General features: G+C 41.8%; 1 pseudogene; it reads right to left on the bottom strand.

Moving 5' to 3' along the window:
- Window positions 1-261: 261 nt before the first annotated feature.
- Window positions 262-872, bottom strand: LOC123574399 (uncharacterized; annotated as a pseudogene).
- Between the last annotated feature and the right edge of the window lie 10,452 nt (window positions 873-11,324).

Raw genomic sequence — 11,324 nt, forward strand, 5'->3', positions numbered from 1 at the left:
GAGAAAAGACCTATTCCTAGGTAAGGTTGTGTCTTGATAACTGTGGTCCCTTTGGTCACAAGTAGGTCCATTCAGTCAGTGGGGCACTTACTGAAGGGGTAGCCTGCCCCTCCACACCTGTGGGTATATCTCGTCAGGTGGGATGAGAGACTGAGAAAAGAAATCAGACACAGAGTCAAAGTATAGAGAAAGAAGAGTGGGCCCAGGAGACCGACACTCAGCATACCAAGGACCTGCACCGGCCCTGGTCTCTGAGTTCCCTCAGTTTTTACTGATTATCATTTTCATTATCTCAGCAAGAGGAAAGCAGTAGGAGAGCAGGATGATAATAGGGAGAAGGTCAGCAAGAAGACATGTGAGCAAAGGAATCTGTGTCACAATTAAGTTCAAGGGGAGGTACTATGCCTGGATGCGCACCTAGGCCGGATTTTTGTTTCTCTCCACCCAAACGTCTCAGTGGAGTAAAGAATAACAAAGCAGCATTGCTGCCAGCATGTCTTGCCTCCCACCATAGGGCAGCTTTTCTCCTATCTCAGAACTGAACAAATGTACAATCGGGTTTTATACCAAGACATTCAGTTCCCAGGGGCAGGCAGGAGAGGGTGGCCTTCCTCTATCTCAACTGCAAGAGACTTTCCTCTTTCACTAATCCACCTCAGCACAGACCCTTTACGGGTGTCGGGCTGGGGGACATTCAGATCTTTCTCATCCCACGAGGCCGTATTTCAGACTGTCACATGGGGAGAAACCTTGGACAATACCCGGCTTCCCAAGGCACAGATACCTCTGGCTTTTTGTAGTGCATTGTGCCCCTGGTTTATCGAGACTAGAGAATGACGATGACTTTGACCAAGCATACTGCTTGTAAACATTTTGTTAACAAGGCACATCCTGCATAGCCCTAAATCCCTTAAACTTTGATTCCATACAACACATGTTTTTGTGAGCTCAAAGCTGGGGCAAAGTGGCTGAGTCAAAGTTATAAATTAACAGCATCTCAGCAAAGCAATTGTTCAAGGTACAGATCAAAATGGAATTCCCTATGTCTTCCCTTTCTACATAGACACAGCAACAGTCTGATCTCTCTTTCTTTTCCCCAAACTTAGGAATTTATTTTAGTTTGACCCCTTATGGTCAAGACATGCAAGAGAGCCCATCAATGGCAAAGCTTTTATTTTGTAGTATATTATTGCCAGGTTGCTGTGGCTACCTGGCCTGAGTCCAACCTGTCTCTCAGTGAGACCACCTATGGCCAAGAGACTTAGAGTGAAAAGACTTATACCCAAGTAGGCATGTTAGGCCAGACAGGAATGAAGGTGGGTAGGCACTCATTGATTCTTAAAACCCTTTTAAACAACTTAATAGCCAAAACCCAAAAGTCAAAAAGTAAGGTTAATATTCCTGTCTGTTGCAGGAAGTCAGGGACCCCGATCGGAGGGACCAGCTGAAGCTGCGGCAGAAGAACATAAATTGTGAAGATTTCATGGACATTTATTAGCTCCCCAAATTAATCCTTTTATAATTTCTTACACCTGTCTTTACTGCAATCTCTGAACATAAATTGTGAAGATTTCATGGACACTTATCACTTCCCCAGTCAACACCCTTGTAATTTCCTATGCCTGTCTTTACTTTAATCTCTTAATCCAGTTATCTTCGTAAGCTGAGGAGGATGTATGTCGCCTCAGGACCCTGTGATGATTGCATTAACTGCACACATTGTAGAGCATGTGTGTATGAACAATATGAAATCTGGGCACCATGAAAAAAGAACAGGATAACAGCAATATTCAGGGAACAAGAGAGATAACCTTAAACTCTGATTGCCAGTGAGCCGGGCAGAACAGAGCCACAATTCTCTTCTTTCAAAACCAAATAGGAGAAATATCACTGAATTCTTTTTCTCAGCAAGGAACGTCTCTGAGAGAGAGAATGCGCCTCTGAGGGTAGGTCTCTAAATGGCCCCCTTGGGGGTGGCTCTCTTTTACAGTCGAAGCCAAAGGAATGAAATAAGCCCCAGTCTCCTGTAGCGCTCCCAGGCTTATTAGAACGAGGAAATTCCCACCTAATAAATTTTGGTCAGACAGATTGTCTGCTCTCAAACCCTGTCTCCTGATAAGATGTTATCAATGACAATGCATGCCCAAAACTTCATTAGCAATTTTAATTTCGCTTCAACCTGTGGTCCTGTGATCTCGCCCTGCCTCCATTTGCTTTGTGATATTTTATTACCTTGTGAAGCAAGTGATCTCTGTGACCCACACCCTGTTCATACACTCACTCCCCTTTTGAAAATCGCTAATAAAAACTTGCTGGTTTTATGACTCGGGGGCATCACGGAACCTGTCGACATGTGATGTCTCCCCTGGACACCCAGCTTTAAAATTTCTCTCTCGTACTCTTTCCCTTTATTTCTCAGACCCGCTGACACTTAGGGAAATAGAAAAGAACCCACGTTAACTATCGGGGGTGGGTTCCCCTGATACCTGTCATCAAGCTAAGCCCCCTTGGCTTGCATAGGAAGTCTATCAGCTGTGTCATCTGGGTGCTCCACTTGGCATGGACAGGTAGAGTTGTGCAATTCCTCTTCTCAGGATCAACAGATCTTACAGTGACTTTCATCCAGTTCACCAGGCTGGCTTTCTCTCAGAAATAACCTCCTGTGTGTCTGGAATGAATATATATATATATGTGTGTGTGTGTGTGTGTGTGTGTGTGTATACACATATGTTGCAGATGGAGATATGTGTATACATACTACATATACACACATATATGTGTATACATATATACTATATATACTATATACATAGTATACATATATACATAGTATATATAGTATAATATAGTATATATACATATATACATATATACTATATATACACTATACATAGTATATATAGTATGTATACTACAGTATGTATACACACATCTCCATCTGCAACACATATACAAATTTTATATGTATAAATATGTATTTTATATGTGTACATATATACACATATATATGCATACATATATATACACACACGCATACATATACATATATCTCCATCTACAACAATTCAGTAGTGAGGTGCAGGTCATGCATCAACCAAAACATACTCTTCCATTCTACAATGTTTAAAACCAAAGACATTGCTCCAATATTGCAATCAATTTTAGTAAAGGTTCCTCAGGAAGCTGATGACACCAATGTATAAAAATGGAACATTTTTAAAAAAACATTATATCCTCTGGTTTCAGTAGTTACTTGGTTTTGCCCTTCCCTCACATTGACTACCCTCTTTGAAACCACAGGTCTCAGAGGTACATTCTGGTTCCCTGACATGATTTCCCCCTTTTGAGGGTAGCCTTGAAACTAGTGATCTGGGCTCAGACCAACCCATGTCTGAATTTGGTCTCCCTTCAGGGTCCAACTCAGCACTCTTACTTTTATTTTAGCTATTATGGATAACAACAACCAAGAGATTGAATATTTCACCAATCTCTTGGTGAAATATAGTAGTCCCAGCTACTCGGGAGGCTGAAGCAGGAGAATGGCTTGAACCCGGGAGGTGGAGCTTGCAGTGAGCTGAGATCGTGCCACTGCACTCCAGCCTGGACAACACAGTGAGACTCCGTCTCAAAAAATAATTAAGTAAAAATTTAAAAAAGGAAACCAAAAGAAAAGAAAAAAGGATTCTTGGGGGAAGAACCTCTTATTCTCATGCAACTGGTTCCTCCATCAGGGAGAAAAGCTTACTTGCTGTGACAAGGAGCTGGCCTCCCTGGCCAGGGGAGGAGACTCCGTGGGCATGTGGCAGGGAATGCTAGCCAGCCGCGTGGGGTGCCTTGGGGCCCAGGCAGCCACTGTGGCTGATTCCCACCCTGCGTGGCCATGTTTGGACATCATGCATACATGCGGCAGATAAGGCCGTGCACCCCAGCTGACAGGAAAGCAGGAGAATAGAGCTGCCCTGCGCGTCTCACGTGCACTCCTGTGGATGTTAGGGTGGATGTGAACCCCTTCCAGTATTGTAAAAGAAAAAAGAGGTGCCATTACTAAAAAAGAGAAGAGGAATGCCACAGGACCAAAAGGCTCAGAAACAACAGTGAGAAGTTTTGAGTCCCCACTTCCCTCACCCCTTCTCAAGCCCCATGTTCTGGGCAACGAAGCTGTTGCAGGAGTTTTTCCTTAGTTCAGCTAAAAGCCAGATTTTTGTCACATAGCCATCAGAGATTAGGCTTGCAGACACTTTGAAGGGTGAGAAAAAAATGGAATTTATTGGGAAAAAAGGGGAAACAGGGACCCTCCACAAAGCCAGAGTCCTGCTAGTGTGCTTCCTGCCTTGCAGATGAATCTCGGGTTCTACCCAGGAGGAGGACGGGCCAGGCTCCTCCCCACCGTGAAGGGCACAAACTTGTGTGACTCCAGCCCAGTGCGCAGTCCTCCCAGCGCACGGGCTAGTTGGAATTTCTCTGGGGACCCCTTTACACTTGGCTGTCTCAATATCTGATAAAAAATTTAGACATATCAAGAAAAGCCAAGAGTACAGAATCAAGTTATCCTAGAGGAAAACATTGCTTTTCTAGATAAACATTCAAGATAAACATTTCAGCATCAGGCCACAACAGCAGCTAGAACCAGAAGAAAAACATTACAGAAGCCTATGAAACCTTTGTAAGAGAGAATTATTGGCCCGGCGCGGGGGCTCACGCCTGTGATCCCAGCACTTTGAGAGGCCGAGGCTGGTGAATCACGAGGTCAGGAGATGGAGACCATCCTGGCTAACACGGTGAAACTCTATCTCTACTAAAACTACAAAAAATTAGCCGGGCGTGGTGACGGGCGCCTGCAGTTCCAGGTGCTCGGGAGGCTGAGGCAGGAGAATGGCCTGAACCTGGGAGGCAGAGCTTGCTGTGAGCCGAGATCGCGCCACTGCACTCCAGCCTGGGCAACAGAGCGAGACTCCCTCTCAAAAAAAAAAAAAAAAAAAAAAAAAAAGATATTTATCATCATCTGAGGCCTCTTCAAGTGGAGAATAAAAGCTGAAAGCAGCAAGACACAGCAAAGTTGCACTTCTAAGACAAGAATCTGAGAAGTTTTCAAAAAGTAGCATATTATAGAATCAAAATAAAAACTCCTTGTAATTTTATTAAGAACAAATAAATATTTTAAGGAAGCCTTGTTCTAACATAAAGGGCCAGTGTTAACCTTTTTACATCTCTCTCTCCTGTTTACAGCTTCCTTTTTACCTGGGTTCATAAATAACCCTTCCAAGTCTATAATTTAAATGAATCTTCAGATAACTTTTGAATTAGACAATTTTTTTTAAATACAAATGTATCTTTTTAGCATATTTTATATATAGGATTGTATAATAACTAGAATTTTTATTCTTAGTAACCTTAATTTTTACTGCAATACTTAGGAAGCAAGAAACCCTGAAATGTCTGTCAGATATTAGCATTTTGTAGGTTAGATGATTTTACAATTTTTTAAAGAAACCATGTTTCCCCATATCATAACTTTCTTAATTTGAAATGACCCAGACATGTTTGGATTAGCATCCAAAACAATTTCAAGACTTTAAATTACACAAAAAGGTCACCTACAGTTATTACCTCATCTATATTTTATTTATTTTTAGCAGTTTATCTAGATTATTTATGAGAACTGAGATATCAGACAAATGTAGTCATTTTCTTCTTCACCATCCTTATAACCTGCACATATTAAATGTTTACCCAAGTAAGGGGCTTAAAATTAACTACGTGGACATTATTGCTAATAACTCTGAAGATTCAGCTGCTTTCATTAAACCAGCCACATTAAATTAGCCTTATTTCTCAAAAAAAATCCCACAAACACAGATCATTTTCCTCTTGGCTGGGTTTACAATCTTACAAACTTTTGTACCAAACTCTGACACCTTAAAATACCTGGCAGAGACAAATATAAAATCTAGGCAAAAATGTATGCCAAAAATTTGAAAAGCATTTTTATTTTACCAAGAGTATTAAAGGCATGTTGTTTAGTAAAGATTTACTTACGTCAAATGAACTTTTTAAATGCTTGGACTTATTTACTTAATTTATGAGTGATCTTCTACTTATAAGTCAATTTGGTACCTTATATAAACAACACATAATATCCAGAAACATATACACACCTACAAAGATTCAATACCTTTGACCTCAGAATTCTAGCCATAAGGTGGCATTACAAACTCACCAGTTTGTGAATATGTTCACATGACTAAACTCTCCTCAGTAGGCGATCTTGTGAAGGCTGGGAAACAAAATTTTGGGTAAAGCAGTTTCCATGGTAGTTTGATTTTTTAAGGCCAAACCTCCTCAGACTCCAAAGAAAACTGGGGCCAAATACACTAAAGAAGGACATCACATACTCACCAGGCCTGACCCTGTTGAGAACAGCAGCATCAAAGCCTGGATATGCAGAGCTCCACCTCACTTTCCTGTTCAGCAGCAAAATGAACCCAATTGTAACACAGCACGACATTTCAAAGACCCATGGAGAGTCCAAAACTTTCTGAACTGCAAAGAACACTTCAGCCAAACAGCATTACAAAAGAATATCACTTTCCTTTGTTCCACTGGCTCCTGATTATATTCAGGCTACTTTTGAAGAGTGTACCCAAGCAGGCTGCATTCTGGGATTGAATTCTGATTTCCCATGACTATATTCTCACACACACACACACAACACACACACACACACACACACGCATGCAAACAACCATCAAAATAGAATATCTAACTGCAGTAGGGACTAACGATCCCCAAGAATGTGGTTTTCTAATTTACACAAGCAGAAATCCAGCAAGTGTGTAGGGGAATAGATATTAAGGGTGTGGCTCAATGAGGGAAGAAATATAAAGTTGAATCTGTATTAATTTATTAATACAGGCTCACTAAGCAGAAATTCTGCACTTATCATTGCAGCTCAGGGAGTTAGAAAGAGCTCTAACTGGTGGGTTGGTTGGCTAAAATATGGATCAAAGATGGACCTCTGTGAGCAAGCTGGAAATGCTGGATACCCCTTGGTTTAACATAGAGATTGGGATTCTAGCCAACATGGTGAAACCCTGTCTCTACTAAAATACAAAAAATTAGCTGGGTGTGGTGGCGTGTGCCAGTAGTCCCAGCTGCTCGGGAGGCTGAGGCAGGGGAATCATTTGAACCCTGGAGGAGGAAATTGCAGTGAGCTGAGATCTCGCTACTGCACTCCAGCCTGGTGACACAGTGAGACTCCATCTCAAAAAAAAAAAAAAATAGTCCAGATCAATCTATAGTGTTAGAAACCAACATAAAAGGAGGTAACAATTTTAGTGATTGGAAGGGGACTCCTTTGGCCTGTTAATTATGATAATTATGTTAATTATAATTCATTAAATATCATATGATTGCATGTGTGTATTCAATTTGTGAGTATTTATAAAGCTGTGTGCTTATTACTTGAGAATAAATGTTTGTATATATGTTATGCTTCATAGAAAGTTTGTATTAAACATTTGTGAGAGGAATAATGGGTAATTGGGTGATGTGTTTCTGCAATGAAAAAAAGTAGGTGAAAGTACTCTTTCTTGTTGTTGTTTTTTACAAAATTGCTTTCTGCTTTCTTAAGGAAACCATACAGACTAAACACAATGTTTGAACTTAATAAATGTATGGCAAACTAGAGAGAGAGAGAGTTACCAAGAGAGAAAGACAGGGATAAAGAACACACACACGCGCGCGAGCGCACACACACACACACACACACACACATTTGAGCCATGATACCTCCTTCAGATGTCAAGTAAGAAAGATATTGGCAGTGATAGAAGCTGGAAACTGTGTTGCATGGAAGCACGCACTGGAAAGGCCACAGAGTAAGAATCAACAGAATTAATCCATATTGTGCCTCCTGGGAGATTCTTGTTAAAATAAGAGGTTAAAATACTTGTAAAATATATCCTAGTGCATTTTCTGTCCCCTTTCCTCATCAAAATATTTGTGGCTATTATTTTTCAAAAGGGAGAAAAATTGTTACCAATAACCAAACTAATTGATTTTCATTGAATATCCAGTGTGTAATAACTTGGGTTAGCTTATGAGTATTTTGAACCACTAGGTGTCCCTGTAAGCAAGTGATTGAATAATTTTTAAAAATCAGCAAGCCTTGGAAAGTTTGACCGACATGATCAGTGAACTTGAGCTAATGTATGTAAAACACCAGGCCCCCGATCTAGACGGCACACTGTTCTCAAGTACACATTGGCAACATGCTGAGCTTGAAACCGATCTCAGTAATTTCAAAGACTTGACATCATCCAGAATATATTCTCTAATGATAGTCCGAGATTGTCAGACATCAATAACAAACAATAACTAGAAAATTATTCTTACATTTGACATTTAAATCTCAATATGCATATTTCTATATTAATAACAGTTCAAAGAAAAAATAAAAAATGTAATAAATATTTTGATTTGTTTTTTCTTGTTTATTTTTCTTTTCTTTTCTTTTTTTTTTTTTTTTGAGAGGGGTTCTCACTCTGTTGCCCAGGCTGGAGTGCAATGGCTCAATCTCGGCTCACTGCAACCTCCACCTCCTGGCTTCAAGCAATTCTCATGCCTCAGCCTCCTGGGTAGCTGGGGTTACAGGCACTCGCCACCATGCCTGGCTAATTTTTGTATTTTAGTGGAGATGGGGTTTCACCATGTTGGCCAGGCTTGTCTGGAACTCCTGACCTCAAGTGAACCTCCTGCCTTGGCCTCCCAAAGTGCTAAGATTACAGGCATGAGCCAACGTGCCCAGCCAATATTTTGATTTGTTAATGAAAATTTCTAGTTAAAAACTTTTGTGTGCCAGGCATGATGGCTTGTGCCTGTAATTGCAACACTTTGGGAGGCCAAGATGGGAGGGTCACTTACAGCCAGGAGTTTGAAACCAGCCTGGGCAACAAAGTGAGACTCCGTTTCTACAAAAATTAAAATTGAAATCCTCAGGCATGGTGGTGCACACCTGTAGTCCCAGCTACTCGGGAGGCTGAGGTGGGAGGATCACTTGAGCTGAGGAGTTGGAGGCTGCAGGGAGTCGTTATTGCACACCACTGCACTCCAGCCCAGGTGACAAAGAGAGACCTTGTCTCAAACAAATAAATAAACAAAAAACAAACTTCTGTGGTTTTGCAGGACATCAGCCAGATGACACAGTGAGAAACATCAGCATTTTTCCCCTGCAAAAATAAAAATCAGACAACTATCTGCAAATAAACATAGCCCGGGGAGGGCTCAAAAGTCCAATTAAGAAAGGGGAGCCATACATCTAACAATAAAAGGAAAATAACTGCGTACAAAATATTATTGGAGAGGTCTACAAACTTGAGCTGTCTGGAGACAGCTAGGAACAAGAAGAGGGAGGCTATCAATATCAGACAGACAGTGGGTACCACCTTGATCCTGAATGGTCTGCCCTACAGAAGAATCTGGCAGCCTTTTCTACTGAAGATCTTAATGGCCCAGTGGCAGCTGAAGACTCCCTGCATCTTTCACACAGAGGACTCCCTAGAGTTTATTAGCACAAACCCAGTGGCTTGCCCCACAGAGAATTCCAGGCATTTTGCTACCGAGCTAAACCAACGGCCATTGCTGCCACAGGAACCCTGGAGAGGAAAGCACTGCATATCATCCCCCTACAAAGAAGGAGAAACTGTTGTGCTGCCACAGAAATGGGGCTGTCACACCACCCAAACCCATGCAGGCCCTGTACCCTTGCACTGCATTCAATTTGTGTATGCCTGCACCCTGGACTTCACTCAGCTCTGCAACCATTCTATGTGTATCTGTGCATCGACCAATGGAGTTACTACCATGGATGGCTAGCCCACATTCCAGACCCCAGAGTCACTGCAGCTCTGTACATGCCCAAGTTCCAAACCCAGCTCCCTGCCTGCTACATGGTACCCACTCCTCTCACACCAATACCAATGCTGCAGCTGAGTGCCTGTGCTCCAAGCACTGGTGCCAACACTGCCCAGGACCCTGGAGTCAAAGTCCTCCATCCATGCCAATGCTTCAGGCCCCATCTCTGTGGCTGATCCATGGGTAATATGCATCCGACACCAGCAGCACCACCATTACAAGTGTGCTTGCAAGCCAGACCCAGTACCAAGAGACACACCCTTGGCCATGCTTCCATCATGGGAAAAAAAGAGTTTAGGAGGACTCCAGAATCACTTGCCACTGAATACCCCAACAATTCTTGCTGCCACTATGGACATCTGCAGCCTCAGCCATTGAGGACGTTTGCCATCTTTACTCATGCTGACCTCAGCTTATCATGCTGCATAGAAACTATACACCTGTGCCCTCACTGGAATGAGAACTAATGCACCCCACACAGCCGGTGCACTCACATCTCCTGTAGGTGTCTCACCCCACTGAAACCAGTCCTCAAAACCTAGAGGTAGTAACTGCACTATGAAATGAGAAGACATCAACTCTTTTTTCCATGGCTGATTTTACTCTGTATCCTTTCACTGGGACAAATTTTAACTATGAACATAACAGCTTTTCTGAGTTCTGTGAGTTCTTGTAGCAATCATTTAACCTGAGGGTGGTCTTGGGGACCCTTAAATACAGGTAGTTTTCTTGTACATGTGTCCTCAGATGAATACTTGGTGGGAACCTTCTGGAAATTTCTGGCTTTGTCTTCTGTGCAGCTGTCTCCTTTCTGATACTCTCCCACATGAGTTATAGTCCTCTTAGTCTCCTAAGACTAAGTTCCATATCCCCAAATCTGGTAGTCTGCCATCCTACACTTGGGTTACCCCTGCCTGCACCATGGTTTGGGAACTCAAGCAGTAAAAGAGGAAAATTATAGGGATTATAGCATTTGTTTCTTGTCGCTCAGGGAATCATAGTTATTCAGTGCCTGTTACAGGATATATTTTTGTCTGCTCAAAAAAGTTTGTCATTCTAACTCCCAGAATGTAATCTTATTTAGAGATCTATCTTTACAGAGTTAATCAAGATACAATGAGGGTAGGCTCTACTGCATTATGACTGATGTCCTTATAAAAAAGAAAAATTTGGATACAGAGACAGACACACATAGAAGAAAGATTATTTAAATAGACAGAGGAGAAGAAGACAACCATCTAAAAGCCAAGGAGAGAGATTGAGAACAAATGCTTCCCTCACAGGTGCCATCGACACTGCCAGGATCTAGATTTTAGACTTCTAGCATCTGCACCTGGGAGATAATACATGTATGATGTTTAAGGCACCCAATTTGTGTTCCTTTGTTATGGCAGCCCTAGCAAACTAATACA

Source organism: Macaca fascicularis, chromosome 7, assembly GCF_037993035.2.
Source record: "Macaca fascicularis isolate 582-1 chromosome 7, T2T-MFA8v1.1".
NCBI lineage: Eukaryota > Metazoa > Chordata > Mammalia > Primates > Cercopithecidae > Macaca > Macaca fascicularis.